Source organism: Lissotriton vulgaris, chromosome 5 (genome assembly GCF_964263255.1).
Source record: "Lissotriton vulgaris chromosome 5, aLisVul1.2, whole genome shotgun sequence".
In the NCBI taxonomy this organism is placed as follows: Eukaryota; Metazoa; Chordata; class Amphibia; order Caudata; family Salamandridae; genus Lissotriton; species Lissotriton vulgaris.
In genome coordinates, this window is record NC_141693.1 from 1293320350 (window position 1) to 1293334225 (window position 13876).

Consider the following 13876-nt stretch of genomic DNA (forward strand, 5'->3'; position numbering starts at 1 on the left):
GGACACACAGTTTTAAAAAAAGGAGACTTCTATTTGTTGTCGCGGTGCAACATTAGCCATACCCCACACTCCTGCCCCATATAGTGCAGCAGACTTTGTTTTAGCTGTATATATATTCTTAATTGCATCCAGTGGGCTGCCTCCCAACTTCGAAGCAAATCTTGACAGCGTTAACATTCCTTTGCATGCCGTGGGCTCTTGCTGCCACAAAATTAGACCATAAGTGGTCTTTATCAAAAAGCACTCCAAGGTATGAAAAGGAGTCGACTGTCTCAATTTTCCTGCCTGCCAACTGGAAATGGGGATGTTTCTCACCTCTTGCGGCTCCAGCCATGATTATAAATGATGTAGATTCATTGACCTTTAGGTCAAGGGAGGCGATAAAGGCGGAGTAGGTTGTGATTAGCGTTTGTAGGGCTAAGCCCGATCTGGGCATCAATACCGCGTCGTCAAAATACTTATGAAGGTTCCCTGAACCGAAAGTTCAACCTCTTTAAACTTTCATTAGGTAAACATTACGATACTAAACTGCATTATCTTGTTGTTGTAGAAACAATGCTATGCATATTTTGTCACATCTGTAATGCACACTAATCCCGTTGCATGCACTCTTTTGTCTCGAAAAATGGACATATCCTACAGCTTGTAATGCACTTCTACTGTACAATATGAATTATATATTTTGGGTAACATGAACAAACTCAACGGTTTAAGCATACCTGAGTTTGGTTGCATATTACACAATGCCAGATGCATGCTATAGCTGATGCTTATAATTTGATGACACTGCAGCATTATAAACCAATATCTGACTTTTTAAACATTTTTATGCATTTTGCAAACTGTTTGATTATAACAAATACAATAGAGTGCCTGCTCGAAGTCCACTTGCACCAATGACTTTTGCGCAATGCGGTTGTGATACATTCTTTGGAATGTGTCCAATTTAACAATAAAGATCTCTCTGTATTAAAAAAAACTTTTTGTGTTAATATGCAGAATAAGATGTTCTAATCAATACAATATTGAGATAAAATATAATTGCTGTGAATCTAACGCTTTTAATCAAATGATAATGGTTATTTATATATTTTTTTCTATTTCTAGGTTTGGTGAAGCGCAACAGCTACCCCAGCAATGGGGCGTCCCGGCGCTATGAGACAGGCACGCACCAGAAGGACAGAAAAAGAAAGAGGGGGAGGGGGGGAAGGGGGGCCTAGAGAGCAGGGAAAAGGTAGGTCTTGATAGCTTTACGGAAGGCTGGGAGGCAATCTATGGAGCGAATGCTGAGGGGGACGTCGTTCCATAGTTTGGGTCCAAGGACGCTAAAGGAGCGGCCTCCAGTTCGGCAGAGCCTAATCCTGGGGACGGTCAGAAGAAGTTGGTTGCAAGAACGAAGTGCACGACCAGGGACATAAGGTCGGGCCAGGTTCCGCAGCAGAGGGGGATTTCCTTGTTTGACGATCTTAAAGATCGTGGTAAGAGCCTTAAATTTAACTCGGTGTTCCACGGGCAGCCAGTGGAGCTTACGGATGGTAGCTCTGGCTGAGCATCTACGTGGGAGACCAACCAACGTTCTGGCCGCCGCATTCTGGATACGTTGGAACCTAGCTGTTTCCGCTTTGTTTGCTCCCAGAAGGAGGACATTAGCGTAATCCAGGCGGGATAAGATGGTAGCCTGGATAATTAGCTGGCGAGCTTTAGAGTCGAAGAGCCCAAGTATAGGCCTGGGGTTCCTTAGGAGACCTATGCAGGTGGCTGCCACCTTTTTAGTGTGGGACTGGAAGCTAAGGTTGGCATCCATCCAGACTCCCCGATTTTTAACACAATTTTTAGGGAGTGGAGTGGCGCCCAGGGATGACGGCCACCAGTGCTCGTTCCATAGGCTGGTGTTTCGGCCAAGGAGGAGCACCTCGGTTTTTCCGGCGTTAAGTTGGAGGTAATTGTCCGTCATCCATTGTGCCACTGCTGCCATGCCCTCTTTAAACTTGGATGCCGCGGTGGACGGGCTTTCCGAGAGGGTGACAACCAGCTGGGTGTCGTCGGCGTATGAGACCAGCGTGAGCCCCCACTCTTTTGCCATGTCAGTAAGTGGCTGGACGTATAGATTAAAGAGGGATGGGCTCAACGCTGAACCCTGGGGGACACCTTGAGCTATGGGATGGGATTTAGAGAGAAATGGAGGGGCCGACACCTTGAAGGATCTATCCTTGAGAAAGGACTGAAACCATGCAAGAGCGAGGCCAGTCACACCGGCCATCTCCAGACGTTTCAGAAGGATGTCATGGGATATCGTGTCAAAGGCTGCGCTGAGATCTAGGAGGATCAGCGCAGCACTTTGACCGGAGTCTAAAATCGTCCGGAGATGTTCTGTGGTGGCCAGTAGGGCAGACTCAGTACTATGGCCTGCGCGAAAACCATTTTGGGAAGGGTCCAGTATTCCGTGACGATCCACATGTTTCGAGAGGATACCATTGACATGGGCCTCAGCTATCTTGGAAATCCAGGGGAGGAGGGATATTGGCCGGAAGTTTTCCGGTTTAGAAGGGTCAAGGGTAGGTTTTTTAATTATCGGTGATACCCACGCTTGCTTCCAAGCTATGGGTACAGATCCAGAGGTGAAAGAAAGGTTGAGGATGTTCAGCATGGGGGATAGAAAAAAATCAATTGAGTCCAGGAAATGAGAGGGACTCATGGGGTCAGCTGGGGAGCCACACTTCACTTTCTTACATAGTTTGGTCAGTTCAACAGTAGTGATGGCAGAGATTTTGGAAAGAGGAGTGAAGTTAGAAGCTGGGGTCTTAGGTACTCCAAGGGGAGGAGGGATCTGTGGAAAGGTCGCGTAGATTTTTTGGACCTTTTCAACGAAATATGTTGCAAGCTGCTCACATTGTTCGTTGGAAGAAATTTTTGGTGGGGGTGCCCTAGGGTTTTGGAGTTCTTTAACTAATTTGAAGATTGTTTTAGTTGGATTCGGGTTGGAGCTAATTTTGTTGGCATAAAAAGAAGCACGGGAAGATCTGATGGCTTTATGATAGATTTTAAGCCTGGATAGATAGTTTGCCTTATCCTGGTTGTCATAGTTTTTTCTCCATTGGCGCTCGGCTTTTTTACACTCCTTACGCGTTGATTTAAGGGTATCGTCATACCACGGAATAGAGGGTGTATTACGTCCTTTGGTCAGTTTAGCCGGAATGAGAGTATCGAGGCCGTTGCTAATCCATGTAGTGAACGAGGTGTAGGTCGCTTCTATCTCCTGGTTAGCTTTGTATTGGAACTCTCCAAGGGTTTCATGAAGAGCAGGGGGGGAGAGTTTGTGCCAAGGTCTTTTTAAACGCTGGTTGGATTCAGTTTTATACTGTCGTTGTGGAGTCGGAACCATCAGTTTAACAAGGTGGTGGTCCGTCCATCCCATCGGAGTGGGGGTATCTGTAACTGCCTCCTGAATGTTAGTAAAAATCGGATCTAGGGTATGGCCTGCTATGTGGGTAGAGGCATGGACTAGAGAGTTAAGTTGTAATGCCGCGAGGTCTGCAAGAAGGTTCGTAATTGTATGGTCACCAATCGCATCAAAGTGTAGGTTGAGATCACCCAGAATGGTGAAGTTGGCGGATTTGGTAGTAAGCGCTGTGGCCGTTTCGAGGAGGGCGTCAATAAACCTAGTGGCCTGGCCTGGTGGGCGATATATGTATAGGCCGGATAGCGTAAATTGAGGGGTCACGCTAATTTTAAATTGGGCGCATTCACAGTCTAGGAGAGGTTCTTTGGTAAAAGAGCAGGTCAGGTGTTTTTTATAGATAATTGCTATGCCGCCACCACGAGAATCACGGTTAATGGTGACCAGGTGGAACTCGTCTGGGAGCGTTAGGTTAGGGATGGTAGTTATGCCGTCTCGAAGCCATGTTTCGCACAGAAATAGGACGTCAGGATTTTCCTCCTGAACAAGCGAATTAACCTCAAGGTGGTGTTTAGTGAGGGATCTGCAGTTAAGTTGTAGTATCTTCAGCGGCGGGGTTGTTGTATTGAGACGGTCACCCCACACGCGAGTGGGCGTGTTGGTGGAGAAATGGCAACGGTTGCAGTTGAGTTGCGTGAGACCTAAGATGCCAGTAGCATCGGAACATCTTTGGGTAGGGTTCAAATGTAAGAGTTCCTTACCGTCATAACGTATAAGTGGGTGTGACCTAGAAAGACCAGGGGGACTGGCGAGAGGCGATGGTCTGGCGATGACGGGCGCAGACGGGCTTGCCTTAGGTGCGCCTTCGGCGCGCAAACGGCGCTCCCGCTGCGCTTCCGGTGACAGCACATGATGTAGGCGGTAAGGGAGGCATGTCCTGCGAGGTGGGCGTGGCCCAAGAAGTCGCCGAATGGCGTCTGTCTAATCGTTCGTTGCAGCCGGCGCTGAAGAGCGTTCTCGGCTGTTTAAGGTGAGCTAGTATCAGGTACAACACAGATTATGAAATGCTGGTGTTGACATATACATTTAAGAGTTGACTAGAACTAATAGGAATAAGGATTATTATTTCAATATAAAATTTGTGTTAAGAGGTTATAGAAAAACACATATCAATGAGTAGGGACACCACTCCAGCACCAAGGTCTAATCGGTCACCTTTGAAACACATTTACATCCCAGGTACTAATAAAAAATGAATGCAGTCTTCATTCCCTCTCCTTCCTTCTAGCCTATCTGCTGGCAAAAACTTAACTTAATGGATATATTTTGAATGTTGGCCTTTTTTTTAATTCTCTGAAGGACTCAAAAGGATAAGTCCTCTCATAAGAAAATCATCTGTTATACATGATGACCATCTTCAATAAGAATTTATTTGTGAATAGAGGTATGTGCTCATTTTAAATATAGCAAACAGAATTTGTACCATCCATTTAGCTCTAAATAAAAGTAGTTTTAAGGAATCTCTAGTGAGAAAACAACGTAACACATCTACAATTAGACCGATGTTAGCTCACATTAATCATGGAAAATGTTCACATGTAACAAACTTAATATTTGAAAAGAAATATCACGCTCAATCTCTAACTTTAAACTGAAATATCTGGGTTCTATTGTTCATGTAATATGCAAGAGATAGGACATTTTGATTTAATGTGTAGTAAGTTTGGTATATGTAACTTAATGTATGTTTTTTGTACATATTGTAAATAAGTCTTTATGTTATTTTGTATTTATGTGTGTTTGTAGCCCTGAAGAAGTCCAGCAGGATGAAATGAATGAATGAAATGAAATGAAAAGACCATTTGTTTAGCGCAATAGCTACCCTCAGGCGTCCTAGCGCTACAGCCAACGGGTGCAGGTGAACAATTGAGGACTATTCAGATTTATTAAAAAGCAGCGTTTTTAAATGTTTTCAAAAGGGGAGTAAGCTGTGCTCTGATCGCAGATGGAGGGGAAGGGAGTTCCAAAGTTTGGCCGAGTTATAGGAGAATAAACGGCCCCCACATCTGGCTCTCTTAATCCTGGGCATTGTGGCGAAGATGCTGATCTGAGCTGTCTGTTCGGTGGTGGGGGTGATCAGTGATTGATTGATTGATGACAGCACCCGTTTAACAAAAGACTTGGTGGGCGATGCACAGGGCCTTAAATTCAATTATTTGCCTGACTGTGAGCCAGTGGGGGCTCTTTAGACCGGATTTAACCGGGAGTCGACGGGGGAGGAGTGTTTGGGCTGCGCAGTTTTAGATGATCTGGAGCTTGTGCAAGGTGGCTTGAGAGCCCCTAAATAGAGGGCATTCCCAAAATACAAACGATCTGTCTTGCCTGGAAAGGTAGCAGGGGGAGAATTTTCCATAGAAGCCTGAGTAGACCGAAGTAGGTGGCTGAAAGTTTAGCTGCTTGACAATTAAAGTTAAGGGACTTATCCAACCAGATGCCCAGGCTCTTGATTGTGTCCTTTGGCGTAGAAGCAGGGCCAAGGCAGGTAGGCCACAGTGAGTCGATGGTGAGCTTGGGGGAGTTACCTAAGAGCATCAGCTCAGTTTTGTCTCCGTTCAACTTGAGACATGACAATGTCATCCATTTGGTCACTTCTTCCAAGCAGTCCCTCAGGCGGTTATGAGCGGTGTATGGCTGATTGAGAGCCACCACTAGCTGAATGTCTTCGGCATAGGTGATGATTTTTATCCCGAAGGGGCGGACAATCTCAGCTAGGGGGCTCAAAGAAGAGCCCTGCGGCACAACGCAGCCAAGAGGCTTGCTGGGGGAGGTGATTTCGCCCTCTAAAACATGGAAGGAGAGGTCTGAAAGGAAGGATTCAAATTTAGGCAATTGCTTTTCCTAAGACTCCTAAGCTGGTAAATCGATGTAGTAGAATGTTGTGGCTTACAGTGTCAAGGCGGCACTTAGGTCAAGGCGGATGATTGCTGCAAAGCCACCTTGATCCAGGATCTTACTGGCCTCCTCCGTTACTGCGACAAGGGTGGTTTCAGTCCCATGCATGGGACGTAATCCCGTCTGGGAAGGGTCGAGCAGGTGGTTGGTCTCTAAGAACTCTGCCAATACTATGTTGGCATGTTTCTCAAGGATCTTGCTCAGCCAAGGTAACAGGGAGATTGGACGATAATTACTGGGGTTATCTTGGTCGAGGTTGGGTTTCTTGAGGAGGGTTTTAACCATGGCCCGCTCCCAGGGAAGCGGGACAGTGCCGGCGGATAGGGAGGCATTAAGCAGGTCAAGTATGGTGGGTAGGATGTTACTGGTGACAAGCAGCAGAGTGTGCTGGGTCATTGGGGGAGCCGGATTTCACCTGATGCATAATGGATTCTAGCATGGTGGGATTAATAGGGGGAGGGATTCCAGTATGGCCAGGGGCTGGGGCCCTGATTCCGGTGGTTTAGTGAGCGGAGTGTGAATTTGAGTGGAGGAAAAGGAGTTATAAATGGTTTGTATGTTTTGGAAGAAGAACTCTGCCAGGTTGTTGCAGAGGGTTTTTGCATTGATGGAGTTTGGAGGTTTTTCTGGGAGCTTGAGGAGGGTTTTCGCAATGTGATATATTTCCTTAGGCTTGGAGGCAGCTGCGTTAATTTTTCCTTCAAAAAAGGTCGATTGTATGATTTTGATTTCATTTTTGTAGGTTTTCATTGCTTCTCTTTATGCAATTTTACTGGAAGGTGAATATTCCGGTCGCCATTTCCTCTCTAATATTTTACAGTGAGGTTTACTTTCCCCTAATCCGGAGTAATACCAGGGAGCAGTCCCGGTACTGCGCTTAGGTTCAGTGTGTTTCATGGAGAGTACGGAGTCTAGTGAATTGGAAATCCATCTGTTATAATCCTCAGTGGCTAGAGTGGGATCAGGGTTGTTGGGTGTTCTTGAGGTTTCAAGAACCGCCAGCCAGTCAGCTAGGGGGAGTTTTGACCAATGTTGTTCCCTACGAATAACTGTATTGGTAGGAGAGTGGGGGTCTGGGGTGACCGAGGAAAGGGGGATCAGGAAGTGGTCCGTCCATGAAAGGGTGGACGGAGTTCCCACTATGATATCTGCGCAGTTACTAAAAACGGGGTCTAGTAAGTGACCTTTGATGTGGGTTGGTTTAAGCACTAGTTGTTTAAATTGTAGTGAGGAGAGGCTGGGGGTCATTTCTAGGGTGGTAAGGTCCAAGGTGTCATCAAAATGGATGTTAAAATCCCCTAATCGTGTAAAACTAGATGGGCTGCATGCTAGGTTGGCTATATTGGGGGAAAGGGTATTAGGAAATTGTCCCAGAGTTCCGGGTGGGCGATATATAAGTATCCCAGAAAAGGTGCTAGTGGGGGAGAAGTCTAAGGCGAAAGAGAGACTTTCGCAGTCTGATATCGAGTTAGGGGAGCTGCGGCATTTTTACAATCTGTATGGATGACTGCTAGGCCACCTCCTCTTCCCACTATGCGGTCTTCACGTAGTATTTGATATCCTTGATGGAGGGACTGGATGAGATCAGGTTCTGACTCTGTATTGAGCCAGGTCACTGTCAGAAATAAAACATCTGGGGTGAGCTCTTCTAAAAGCATGGAGATTTCCGTAGTGTGTTTAGGGAGTGTCCTACAATTCAAGAGGTACATGCTTCGCTGAGGTTTTTGGTTAGTGGGGCAGAGTGGAGCTGAAATCCACAGTTTTAGCATGTGGTGTGTTGATCTGCTAGGTCTTATGGGAAGTGGCATAGAGCATGGGGTTTTTCCTCTTAGTTTGAGAAGAGAGTTGGGGCTATAGCTCCTGATATGAGTGGAGAGATGAGCAGGGGTTTTGGCCCCTGGCCCCGGACGGCCGTAGACAGGCGCAGACAGGCTTGCCTTTGGCGTGCCTGCTGCGCTCGCCCGCTGAACGAAGCATATGGCATCAGGTTTTTATGCTGCAGTTAGAGATGTGAGCAGCCAATGACGCTGCACCCTCCTCCCCTCTAGCCTGGAAGTGGTCTAATGTGCCGCGCCTCCCTCCACATCAATCGGGAAGATTCCGGTGGTAGACCTGGGAGAGTGCGGGTGCCGGGTGTTAGAGAAGTGCAGGAGAGCATGTAAGTAAAAATAATTACTTTTTAAGGGTTCCCTAAGGATTGCAGTGATTTAAAATCAGGCAACACAGTGAGATTCAAAACTAAAATACTGTAGGAGCAGAGTAGTTGTTCTGCTACAGCGCGTGTCCGCTGCGCGAAGCTTATGGCATCCGGTTTTATGCTGCAGTTATGCAATTGACTACTATGGTTATCCCTTTTATAATAAAGAAGAAGACTGAACATGAATAAAGAATTATCTTCAAAACTCAACTAATGGATAATATGAATTATTGAAGTCGTGCATGAAATATTATGGTCTTGTGCTGAATTACTGCAAATAAGACTTAACACCATTTTGAAATGAGTGCTGTGTAATAGTTGTATTGATTTGTGCAATTTGTCCTGTTTCTCTTGTTTAAATTTTCTGAGTAACTCTTTCTAAAATGTTGGTGTAAGGGCAACAGAATATCCTCAAAGAGAAAAAGAAATATTTTGAGCTGAAGAATGCCAAAGATTGCATTTACAATCAGCTTCAAATGACGGAGGAATTGACCCAACAGAAGTAGAAAGTGATGCAGATTGTGTTATAATTTCTGACTAATTTGCTTAAATTGTGCATTTATATTTTTGTGCATCATTAACAAAATGCTGAATACAGTTTCACACTTAATTATACAAATGCATCCCGATATAGTACTCGTTTCTTGTAAAAACATTTTTTATGATTTGTAATGGTGTATTTTACTGACCCTAGTTTACTAGAACTTAATTTTGACCTAGCAGCCATTTTCTTTTCTAAATGGATGCCACCCTTGTCTTTGCCAGCACATTTCACTGTTTGTTATTTCTGCAGCATGTGGGGAAGCAGAATAATATTTGTTTATTTCCATTGTCATTGTTCATGCTTCAAGGTCTTTCTGCGAGTTCACTCTACCCTATTCATTCATGAAAGGGTGCTGTTGTTCATGTATCTAGTTTGTTCCACATCTCCAAATGGCATTAGTATGAAATGGTAAGAGACCTCTCTGAAAAGATATGGTGTAATCAGAACTGTTTTGTATGCACCCCAGCCGGAGGAGCTAACAAAAATCAACTGTCATATCAGCCCAGTTAACATTGAGCTTTCCATAGAACGAAGGCATGTGTCAGGACCATGCCGGCCCCCATTAAGAGACCTCCGTCTGTCCCTGCAGCTAGGGGAAGATTTCCTGTTTGGCGGCTGTTTCCACTATGGGGTTCCCTTCAGAAATTAGCCCATGACCACTGTCTGATTGAGGCGTAGTACGCCTCCGGTTTGTGCCACCATTTGATAAGGTTAGCGTTCTAGCCTTTTCCAGCAGTCCGCCATTTCCTAATCCCGCACGTTCTATGTGGCGCACTTCAACTGTCCCTTTCCAGCAGTTCTACGCCCTGATTTTGGCTCCTGTCAATTCTCCGCGTATTTTCCTAGTTTTGCCCCTTTTCCAGTCGGAATTTACAGAGACTTTATTTCGGAACCTTGGGAGCGTGTTTACGTTCCATTCCCGTTGGGTTTCTGCATTCCGGGGTGAAAGTCAATTGCCGCGTGCCAGTGTTCGGCTGTGCGGACTTGTTCTGTCAGCGTTCCTTGTCAGAGTTTCATCCCAGTGGGCAAGTACCTTCCCGCATATCCTCATAAAACGGTAAGAACATTCCATTTATTTAGACTTTGTTGGTGCTATCCTTGCCCTGTGCCAGTTGGTTCTTTCGTCTGCATCAGCGTTTTCCAGTTAGAAGTGAAGCCCGATTTCTTGTGCAGAACTATCACGGCTTTGGCACATTCAGAGTTTTCCTGAAAAAGACTTTTGAGAGTTTCAGTCAGCTTCTGTGGTTCGACAAGTAAATGAGAGTATTTATTATATGCATATGGTAATACTGTTGTCTACCACCTCTATTCATCGTATCACCATTTCCGCCACACTACACAAGCAACAAGAGTCTCCAACCATCATATGAACTTATTTGGACTCAGTAAGAGAGAAGCTAACTCCACACGTTAACCAGGTATGAGTGAAGAGAGAGTTGAGGGAGTGAGAGTGTGATTACCCACGTAGTGTTAGAACGTTAGTAATGTTCTGCTCCCTGTTGCAGGTGTTCCCCAGCTACTCATCCCAGAGGTAGTTACGAAGACACCAGTGTGGAAGACTCTCTTTGTTGTTTGTTATCCACTTCTCCTTTCCCTTCCATTCCTGGGCTTGGAGCAATCCGGGTGCAGGGGTGTTTGGGAATCTGGAAATTAGCATCGTAGAAGACGGGCCGCTCGCTCCCACGGAAATCCGGATATTTCAGGTACTGCTTCTGACAGATTGAAGTGCCTCAATTATCTTCCGTCTGGGCGAGATGGCCGAAGGATTGGATGTCAAAGCCTTGGCTTCCGTGTTAGAGGGACTACAGAAACAGTTGAGCGAGACTAGGGAGGAAGTTAGGAAATCTAACCAGGAGGCTAGTTATTTGCGTCAGAGATTAGATGAGCTGGCAGAGAGCCTGCGCCCCAACTTTGGGAGTATGAAATCATCTGCCTTTAGTCCCGCTCCCTCTTCCTCCTCCTCTACGGAGTTTACCACACAGGTGGTGCACGCAATGTCCCCTACCATTCCGTTGGCCCCACCCGAGAGATTTCAAGGAGATCCCCACAAGGCTCAAATCTTCCTGACTCAGTGTTCATTACACTTCCTTTGTAAGCCCATTCTGTTTAAGGAGGATCAGTCTAAAGTGGCTTTTGTGCTGTCCTACCTGAGCGGAGATGCTGCAGCGTGGTCTTTGCCTTTGGTGGCAAGCAACGATCCAGTGTTGTATAAATTTGAAGAATTCAAAGCTGAGTTTTTGCGAATCTTTGACCGAAGAAACGTCTCACAGACCACCGACAATGAACTATTAGAATTGAAGCAAGGGAATCGAGACTTGGTGGCTTATTTGGCACAATTTAATAAATTGATTGTTGAGACGAGTTGGCCCGAGGCTAAGCGGGCGGCAATTTTCTACCGAGGCCTAAAAGATGAGTTGAAGGATGGTCTGGCCCAGATTCCCAAAAGACCCACAGATGTATCGGAACTCATAGATCTAGTACTGCAGATTGATCAGCGGCTTGCAGAAAGGCGAAGTGAACGTAGAAAGGATGTCCGTACTCTTCGCCACGATTTGATCGGTCTCGGCCGGAGGTAGCTAAGAACCATGAAAGCCAAAGTCAGGAAGAGCCGATGCAGGTGGGAACGATTCGAGGCCCTCTTACTCAAGAGGAGAGAGAAAAGAGACGTCAAGGTCGATTGTGTATGTATTGTGGTCAGTCGGGCCATTTTGTCAAGGAATGTCCGAAGAGATCAAAGGCCAGCACGTGGGTAAAAGATCGGCTCCACCAGTAGACGGAGTTGCACTGGTGGGAGCGAGTGAAGAGCCAACTCCCAAGCCACAACTTTTAGCTAATACTCTGCAATCCGCAGCCCCGCATCTGAATCTGCTGTGTAAGATAGAATTTGGAAAAACTCAGATGGAGGAAGTTTCTGTGATGGTTGATTCGGGGGCTACTGGGAACTTCTGCGACATCCAGTTTGCCAAATCTATTGGAATACAATTCGAAAAGAAGTCAAGACCAGAACCAGTGCGAGCAATGGATGGCACCCAGTTGTCGTCGGGACCAATCGCTTTTGATACTGAATTGATGACTGTGGTGGGACCCGGTGAGCACCGAAGTTTCATTCGATTCAATCTCATCGATGCCCCTCAGTTCCAACTCATACTGGGGTTGCCCTGGCTCACCGAGCATAATCCTCGGATAGATTGGTCACGACGTTCAGTTGAAATGAATTCAGGCTTTTGTTTAGAGCATTGTTTCCAGCCAACGCCAGGGAACACAAGTTCCACGTTGTCGCAAAATCTGGCCAATCAGGTTCAAATGGTGTGTGCGTTGGAGGCTCCAGAGATTCCAGAAGAATATCAGGATCTGAAGGAGGTATTCAATGAGAAAGAAGCTAAAAAATTGCCACCTCATCGAGAATATGACTGTCGGATAGAATTGGAGCCTGGGTTGTCTTTACCCTGCAGCAGAATCTACGCTCTGTCGGAACCTGAGAACCTCCATTTGAAAGACTATATTGAACAAAACCTAGCCAATGGGTTCATCCGCCCCTCTCAGTCTCCAGTGTCCTCGCCCCTCTTCTTCATTCCCAAGAAGGATGGGACCTTGAGAACTTGCATTGACTATCGGGCCTTGAACTTGGCCACTAAGAAGAACCGTTATCCACTGCCCCTCATTTCGGAACTTCTAGATCAGGTCAAGAATGCGTGTGTGTACACTAAATTGGATTTACGAGGGGCCTATCATTTGGTGCGCATGGCCGAAGGAGAGGAGTGGAAAACTGCCTTTCGAACCAGGTTTGGTTTGTATGAATACCAAGTGATGCCCTTTGGGCTTTGTAACGCCCCCACTGCTTTCCAGCATTTTGTAAACGACGTGCTTCAAGAGTGCCTGGACCGCTTTGCGGTGGTCTACATCGATGACATCCTTATTTATTCCAACAGTTTAGAGGAACACGTTCATCATGTATGAGCCATCTTGAAACGTCTGCTGGAGAACCATCTGTTTGTCAAACTTGAGAAATGTGCCTTTCATTCCTCCAGAGTGGAATTCTTGGGTTTTGTTTTGTCCCCGGAAGGAGTATCCATGGATGACTCTAAGTTGAAGGCAATCAAGTCATGGCCGGCGCCAAGATCCGTGAAGGAGATTCAAAGTTTTTTGGGATTCGCCAATTTTTATAGGCGTTTCATTCTGAATTTCTCGGAGAAGGTGAGCCCAATTACCCGTCTTCTAAAGAAAAATGTACGATTCGTCTGGGAGCGTGAATCGGAGGAGGCTTTTCAGCAGCTAAAGGAAGCATTTGTGACAGCTCCGGTGCTACAACACCCTGATTTGAGTGAACCCTTCTTCATTGAAGCTGACGCATCCAATTTGGCCATAGGAGGGATCCTGTCGCAGCGCCAGAAGGACACCGGTCAACTTCACCCGGTGGCATACCATTCTCGAAAACTTACTCCTGCAGAGATCAACTACTCCATCGCTGATAAAGAGCTTTTGGCAGTCAAGGAGGCCTTCAAGGTGTGGAGACACTATTTGTTGGGAGCGAAACATGTGGTCACCGTCTTTACCGATCATCGAAATTTACAGTTTCTCAAGTTAGCTTGCACGCTAACCCCCAGGCAACTGCGCTGGTCGCTCTTCTTTGCAGATTATGATTTTGTCCTCACTTACAAGCCCGGGTCCTCCAATGGAAAAGCGGATGCTCTTTCACGTTTGAGTATGGGAGAAGAAGCCAAAACCAAAGTGGAAGGGTTTATCATTCCAGAGGAAAAGATAGTAGCCATTACAGTTGAAGACGATT